The following is an 8,554-nucleotide window of genomic DNA, read 5'->3' as shown; positions in this document are numbered from 1 at the left end:
TCTCTCTCTCTCTCTCTCTCTCTCTCTCTCTCTCTCTCTCTCTCTCTCTCTCTCTCTCTCTCTCTCTCTCTCTCTCTCTCTCTCTCTCTCTCTCTCTCTCTCTCTCTCTCTCTCTCTCTCTCTCTCTCTCTCTCTCTCTCTCTCTCTCTCTCTCTCTCTCTCTCTCTCTCTCTCTCTCTCTCTCTCTCTCTCTCTCTCTCTCTCTCTCTCTCTCTCTCTCTCTCTCTCTCTCTCTCTCTCTCTCTCTCTCTCTCTCTCTCTCTCTCTCTCTCTCTCTCTCTCTCTCTCTCTCTCTCTCTCTCTCTCTCTCTCTCTCTCTCTCTCTCTCTCTCTCTCTCTCTCTCTCTCTCTCTCTCTCTCTCTCTCTCTCTCTCTCTCTCTCTCTCTCTCTCTCTCTCTCTCTCTCTCTCTCTCTCTCTCTCTCTCTCTCTCTCTCTCTCTCTCTCTCTCTCTCACATCTCTCTATCAGTTCTCTATCATTTTCCCAGTACTACCTTCAGTACCTTTCCTCTGTGAGGATGGAATGGTTTTGCAGTTGTCGAGCTCAGAAATTAGTTCAATTTAACATTTCCTGCAAAGAGGGGGACCTGGGGCTCGACCACGATCACCCTTTGTTCCCTCCGTAACCTAGGCCATTTATTTTTGTGAGCCCCTAGCGTCTGACGGTCTGCTCTGAAGGAAGACAGACATGCTCACTTACATACATTGATGTGTGAAGCCAGTCTCGGTTATCTCCCTTCATTGGCCTACTTCCTCACTTCCATAACACTGAAGACATTCCTGCTGGGATTCATGCTTATTCTCCTGTGTTGTCCACCTTCTGTGTATGTCTCATATTCTTGTCTCTCCCATTCCAATTAGTCTTGTTATCCACCCTCTCTTTCCACGGGAGTATTTTGTAAGTCGTAATTATATCATCCCCTTACGCACTGTACCTTTGTAGAGCCGAGAGATCGTGTTCTTATAGGCTTTCCTTGTAGATCAACGTAACCAGGTGTGCTTGGCTTCGTTTTGGTCCCACACTGGCGGTGTTAGGGTGCAAATGTGTCGGTGTTTTAAGTGTTTCGTTGAGGAATGTAGTGTGGTGTATAGTTGGTGTGTTTGTCTGCCATGTTGCCAGTATGTGTTAATGGCTTGAATGTCTGCTTTGAGCGAGAGACGTTCATTGTCGGCGAATTCTTTCCCAGTGGATGTTAAACCTCCACCTCAGAGCTTTGTTTTCAATGTGTTGTAGTTATGCTGCGTGTCGTGTTGCTTGCTAGTGAAGGGGTACGAGTCGCTCTTCGCCCATCATATGTATGGGCCAAGTAGTAGGGGTTCTGTATGGTGTTTCTTTGTTTATATCTCAGCGCTTCTAAGAGTGTACAGTCGCCTGAGTGTGTTGTGAGCTTACGGTCGTCTGAGTGAGTTGTTGTACAATCATCTGAGTCAGTTGAGAAGTATGGCAGGTTTTGGGAGATGTGTGTCGTTGTTTTGGAGACGCGTATGTGTGTGTGTGTGTGTGGGAACAGAAGGTCGTGAATTGTTTAATTTGGAAATTTGGCGTTTGTTATAGAAGAAATTTGTGATTTTGGATTTTGTGAGATTTGTCTAGATACGGCAGTTGTATTGCCTGTGTAAGTGTCAGTCTCTCTGCTCTTCGGGAAGAGTTACTAAGTGTGAGACGTCGTCTGCACAAAATATGGCGAGTGATATCGAGTTTAACTCTTTCTTCCGTTTATATACTTCAAGCTTTTTCTAGAGAATGAAAATTAAGCTTTTTTAATCTCTCTCTTCATAAGGAAGGGTTGTAATTTTCTCTCTGAACACGTAAGAAATGAATTTATGTCCATTCTACTACTTCATTCTGAAGTATAGCTCCGGAGACCGGAACTACACTTCATAATCTAAACGAGGCCCAACAAGGACAAGATAAAACAGAAGTTCGTAAAACTGAATTTATTCTTCACAAAAAGAGTCCTGGTGTTCTGTGATAACGTAAATTATCCAGGAGTTCCATTAATCTTTTTCTCATTGTCTTCTGTATCCCTGAGCGTATTATTACGGCAGTATACACTAACTGGAGTTTAGAATATTATGTCTCTCGCCATTCTAATATTAATAATAATTTATTCGCAAGAAGGTAAAATGGGTTGGTAAGATTACATAAGACTGGTATTTTTCTGTTCTTGCAAAGCCACTAACACGCATAGCGTTTCGGTCAGGTCCTTAATCTAACATAACAGGTAAGATGAAAAAGGTACATTTTAGCAAAGGTTTTATATCAACAAATAATTACAATGTAAGTTGACAGAGGTGATTACACTGGCAAGGATAAATGTCTAAAGTGCTAATATTAGAGTAGTGGGTAGTACAAGACACAGTGTGAGTTTGAAGCACAAGGTAGGAAACTATGAGGATGAAATTAGGTACTTTTTATTTCACTTTTGAATAGGGCATAGGGTGGAATTTGTTTAATTCATCAGGGAGTGATTTTCAAAGACTGGGCCCTTTTATTTGCATGGGGTGTTTGCACAGATTTAGTTTGACTCTGGGTATATAAAGGTATATTTATTTCTGGTGTGGTGCTCATGGGTTCTGTTACACCTATGAAGAAAAAAGTTTCAGGTCAAGATTAGCATTTAAGAACAAGGTTTTGTGCATGTAAACAGCACATGAGAACGTGTGGAGTGAGTGAATGTTTAGTATGTTAAGGGACTTTAACAGAGTGGCGCTTGAAAATAGGTATGACTGCTATCTTCAAAACGTCTGGCAGCTCTCCCGTTTCTTCTGATTTGCTGATAGGTTATGCAAGAAGCCCCCCTCAACGTTTCAGTTTATTATCGGTATATGTAGCGATATGCTGTCAAAACCCATTATCTTTGATGCTCCAGTTCCGTCACGAGATTCGTTGCCTCTTCAATAGCAATTGCATTGTTGGCCGTATTTCACATTCGAAATGTTAATACCGTTCCATAATCGGATATTTAAATTTCTGTTGAGTTTTTCACATACTTTTCTATCATTTTATATTTGTAGCAGCCTTTATTTTTCTGTCAGATCACCTGGTCTCTTATTTATGTCTGGCTGGAAATGTGACACACACACACACACACACACACACACACACACACACACACACACACACACACACACACACACACACACACACACACACACACACACACACACACACACACACACACACACACACACACACACACACACACACACACACACACACACACACACACACACACAAACAAATACTACAAAACAGCCAATGTGCCAAGGCAGCTTTAGAGGCTGCAGCTATGAAAGCAGCTACCTCACAGGAAGCTACAAAATGCACTGAACAAATGCTGGAAAGGAAAAGAACAGTTATAGTTGCAGGAGTACAGGAACCAGAGGGATTCAATCGGGAGGAGTAGAGAAGGAGGGACTGAGCAACTATGACAGAGATCTTGGAGGGAATGGATATGGAGGAGGCAAATGGCAACATAGAGAAGGTTTTCAGGCTGGGCATCTACAAGAAGGGAAGGAAACGATTGATAAAGGTAGTGCTCACGAACGAGGCAACAAAGGAGAAAATCTTATCCAGGAAGAGCAGACGTGTGAGGTTAGGGGGGTTAGGATACGAGGACGTCATTCTGCAAAGGGACATGACGAGAGAGAAGAGAAGGAAGGCTGCAGGAGCAAGGAGGAAACGCAGAGAAAGGGGTCGGGATATGGGAGCCACAGGACTCAGCTCAGTGTCTCCAGGAACCTCAGAGGGGAGTGGGAATCCCCTCACCAGCAGGCCACCACCTCCAGGGAGGATTGTAACAGAAGCCTTCCACCAACCCCTCGGCCATCCCCCACCAATCACCTGCACCTCCCCCAGACAGTAAAGTCCCTCTTCAGACCATGCCCCCCCCCCATGTTCCCTGACCCCAGACCCCCCCCCCATGCTCACTCCATGCCCTCTTTCTTCCCCAACCCCTATCCCATATCCTCACTGTTCCTGCACCCCATGCCCTTCCCAGTTTCCCCACCCCCAGCTCTCCTCCATACCCCACCTTCCTCCCTCCCGGCCCCCCCTCTCCAGGCTCCCCTCCCCTCCCCAACCCCTGACCTCCCTGTCAACCCACCCCAGTCAACCCTGCATACCCCAACCTGTGACCTCCCACCGCATGCCCCTCCAGCTCCCCCATCCCATGCCCCCAACTAACCCCCAATCCCGGACCCCCTCAGCCGCATCACGTCAGACCCCCCTAGCCCACCTGTTCCAGATCCTCCCAGCCCCCTCAACCCCCAGACTCCCCAGGTCCTCCTCCGTAGGCTCACCCATCTCAGACATCTCTTACCCCCCAACTCCAGTGGAATCAACAGAAACTGAGAATAGACAGAAGAGAGTCAGCTTCATGGTCATGTACTCGAACATAGATGGGATTACAAACAAGGCTAGTGAACTTAGGGAAAGAACACAAGAAGTAAACCCAGATGTAATTGGACTCACAGAAACAAAACTCTCAGGAATCATAACGAATGCGGTGTTTCCCCAGAACTACACTGTAATAAGGAAAGAGAGGGAAGGAAGGGGAGGAGGCGGAGTGGCTCTACTGATGAGAAAGGAATGGAGTTTCGAGGAGATGGTTGTTCCGAGCTGCGAAGGGTTCAGAGACTTCATAACAGGCACCATGACGATGGGAGGACCAAGAGTAGTAGTAGCAGTGATATATAACCCACCACCAAATGATAGAAGACCCAGGCAAGAGTATGACAGAAACAACATGGCAGTTAACATTATCATTGATAATGATAATGCAGCCGCTGCTGCCTGTAGAAATCGATCCCGTCTGCTTATCATGGGGGGACTTTAATCACGGAAGGATAGACTGGGAAAACAGGGAACCACATGGAGGAGAGGAAACAGGGAGAGCGAAACTGCTAGAGATGACGACTAGAATCTTTTTAAGTCAGTATGTCAAGGGTCCCACGAGAATGAGAGGCAATGATGAACCAGCAAGACTCGATCTAGTCTTCACTCTGAATGATTCAGACATAAGAGAAATCGGTCTTGAAGCCCCCGTGGGTATGAGTGATCACAGTGTACTGTTGTTTGAGTATCTGGTCGAAGAAGGGTCAATGTACTCAAGGGAGGGACCAGAAAGCAAGAGGCCGGCATCCGGAAGGGAAACTATGAGGAGATGAGAAAATTCCTAACTGAAATAGCTTGCGAAACAGAGCTCAAAGGAAAGACGGCTCAAAACATGATGGACTACTTCACACAGAAGTGTAAGGAGGCAGCAGACAAGTTCGTCCCAGTCCAAAAGGACAAAAATTGAAATGGAGATGAGAAACCCGTGGTTTAATCAGAGTTGTAAGCAAGGAAAGCAACCAAATAAAAGGGCGTGGAGAAACTATAGAAACAACATAACACTAAAGAGCAGAGAAAGATACCAGAGCGCCAGGAATGAATACGTCAGGGTGAGAAGAGAGGTAGAAAAGCAATATGAAAATGACATAGCAAGCAAGGCAAAGACTCAACCCAAATTGCTGCGTAGCCACATCAGGAGGAAAACAACAGTGAAGGCACAGGTAATGAAACTGAGGATAGGGGCAGAAAGATTCACTACAAATAACAAGGAAGTGTGCGAGGAACTCAATAAGAAATTCCCGGAAGTTTTTACCTCAGAGCAAGGAGAAATCCCAGAGATAAGGGAGGGAACATCAAACCAGACACGTCACTAGAGGAGTTTGTGATTACCAGTGTGGAGGTGAGGAAGTATCTGCTAGATTTGGACGTGACAAAGGCTATAGGCCCGGATGGAATCTCACCATGGATTCTAAAGTAAGGAGCAGAAGCTCTGCGCCTACCACTCTCCATTGTGTACAACAAGTCACCGGTAACAGGTGAACTGCCAAAATTTTGGAAGACGGCCAATGTAGTCCCAATATACAAGAAGGGTGATAGGCAGGAGGCACTGAACTACCGGCCAGTGTCCCTAACTTGCATTCCATGCAAGATGATGGAAAGGATTGTGCAAAAAAAGCTAGTGGAACATCTGAAGCGGAAGAACTTTGTAACACAACATCAGCATGGGTTCAGAGATGGCAAATCATGCCTAACAGGATTAATTGAGTTCTATGACCAGGCAACAAAAATCAGGCAAGAGAGAGAAAGGGCTGGGCAGACTGCATATTCCTGGACTGCCAAAAAGCTTTTGACACAGTACCACATAAGAGACTAGTGCACAAACTGGAGATGCAGGCAGGAGTGAAAGGGAAGGTACTCCACTGGATAAGAGAGTACCTAAGCAACAGAACACAGCGAGTCACCGTGATAGGTGAGGTCTCGGAGTGGAGGGGAGTCACCAGTGGTGTCCCACAGGGATCAGTCCTTGGACCTATACTGTTTCTGATATTCGTAAATGATCTCCCAAAAGGAATTGACTCGTTCTTCTCGATGTTTGCTGATGATGCAAAAATTATGAGGAGGATCAAGACAGAGGAGGATAGTATGAGGCTACAAGATGACCTAGACAAACTGAAGGAATGGTCCGACAAATGGTTACTAAAGTTCAACCCAAGTAAATGTAAGGTAATGAAACTAGGAGGAGGAATTAGGAGGCCAGTCACTGGATACTGAATGAGAGATGAAGTCCTTCACGAAACGGACAGAGAGAAAGATCTAGCAGTTGATATCACGCCAAACCTGTCTCCCGAAGCCCACATCAAAAGAATAACATCAGCGGCCTATGCGAAACTGGCTAACATCAGAACTGCTTTCAGAAACCTGCGTAAGGAATCCTTCAGAACCTTGTATACCACATATGTAAGGCCAATCCTGGAGTATGCAGCCCCAGTATGGAGCCCATATCTAGTCAAGCACAAGACGAAGCTGGAAGAAGTCTCTAGTCCCAGAACTATGAGGCATGAGTTATGAGGACAGACTACGTGAACTGCACCTCACGTCGCTGGAAGACAGAAGAGCTAGGGGAGACATGATCACCACATACAAAATTCTCAGGGGAATTGACAACGTAGACAAGGATGGATTATTTAACTCGGGTGGTACACGCACAAGGGGACACAAGTGGAAGCTGAGTATCCAAATGAGCCACAGAGACATTAGAAAGAACTTTTCAGTGTCAGAGAAGTTAATAAATGGAATGCACTAGGAAGTGATGTGGTGGAGGCTGACTCCATACACAGCTTCAAATGTAAATATGACCTGTGTAAGGAATCGTTTAGAATCTTGTACACCACATACGTAAGACCAATCCTGGAGTATGCGGCCCCAGCATGGAGCCCGCACCTTGTCAAGCACAAGACGAAGCTGGAAAAAGTTCAGAGGTATGCCACTAGACTGGTCCCAGAACTAAGAGGCATGAGTTACGAGGAAAGACTGCGGGAAACGCACCTTACGACACTGGAAGACAGAAGAGTGAGGGAGACATGATCACTACCTACAAAATCCTCGGGGGAATTGACAGGGTAGACAAGGATAAACTATTCAACACTGGCGGTACGCGAACAAGGGGACACAGGTGGAAACTGAGTACCCAAATGAGCCACAGGGACGTTAGAAACACTTTTTCAGTGTCAGAGTAGTTAACAGGTGGAATGCATTAGGCAGAGATGTGGTGGAGGTTGACTCCATACACAGTTTTAAATGTAGATATGATAGAACCCAGTAGGCTCAGGAATCTGTACACCTGTTGATTGATAGTTGAGAGGCGGGCCCAAAGAGCCAAAGCTCAACCCCCGCAAGCACAATTAGGTGAGTACACACACACACACACACACACACACACACACACACACACAGTGAGGGGTGAGACCTCAGGTTGACGTGAAGTCACCAGTGGAGTCCCACAGGGCTCTGTACTTGGACCTATCCTGTTTCTGATATACGTAAATGATCTCCTAGAGTTTTATCCCTCTCAATGTTTGCTGAGGATGCCAAAATTATGAGAAGGATTAAGACAGAGGAGGACTGCTTGAGGCTTCAAGAAGACCTGGGGACAAACTGAAGCAATGGTTGAACTAATGGTTGTTAGAGTTTAACCCAAGCAAATGTAATGTAATGAAGATAAGTGTAGGGAGCAGGAGGCCAGATACAATGTATTATTTGGGAGATGAAATTCTTCAAGAGTCTGAGAGAGAGAGAAAGACTTGGGGGTTGATATTACGCTAAACCTGTCCCCTGAAGCCCATATCAAGAGGATAACATCAGCGGCATATGCCAGGTTGGCCAACATAAGAACGGCCACATTTAGAAACTTGTGTAAGGAATCATTCAGAACTTCGTATACCACATATGTCAGACCAATTCAGGAGTATGCAGCTCCAGCATCGAGTCCATATCTAGTCAAGCATAAGACTAAACTGGAAAAGGTTCACAGGTTTGCCACCTGCCTAGTACCCGAACTGAGAGGCATGAGCTACGAGGAGAGACTACGGGAATTAAACCTCACGTCGCTGGAAGACAGAAGAGTTAGGGGGGACATGATCACCACATACAAGATTCTCATATGAATTGAGAGGGTAGATAAAGACAGGCTATTTAACTCAAGGGCACACACATTAG

This window comes from Procambarus clarkii, chromosome 10 (genome assembly GCF_040958095.1).
Source record: "Procambarus clarkii isolate CNS0578487 chromosome 10, FALCON_Pclarkii_2.0, whole genome shotgun sequence".
NCBI classification, from domain to species: domain Eukaryota; kingdom Metazoa; phylum Arthropoda; class Malacostraca; order Decapoda; family Cambaridae; genus Procambarus; species Procambarus clarkii.
This window is presented reverse-complemented; position numbering follows the sequence as displayed.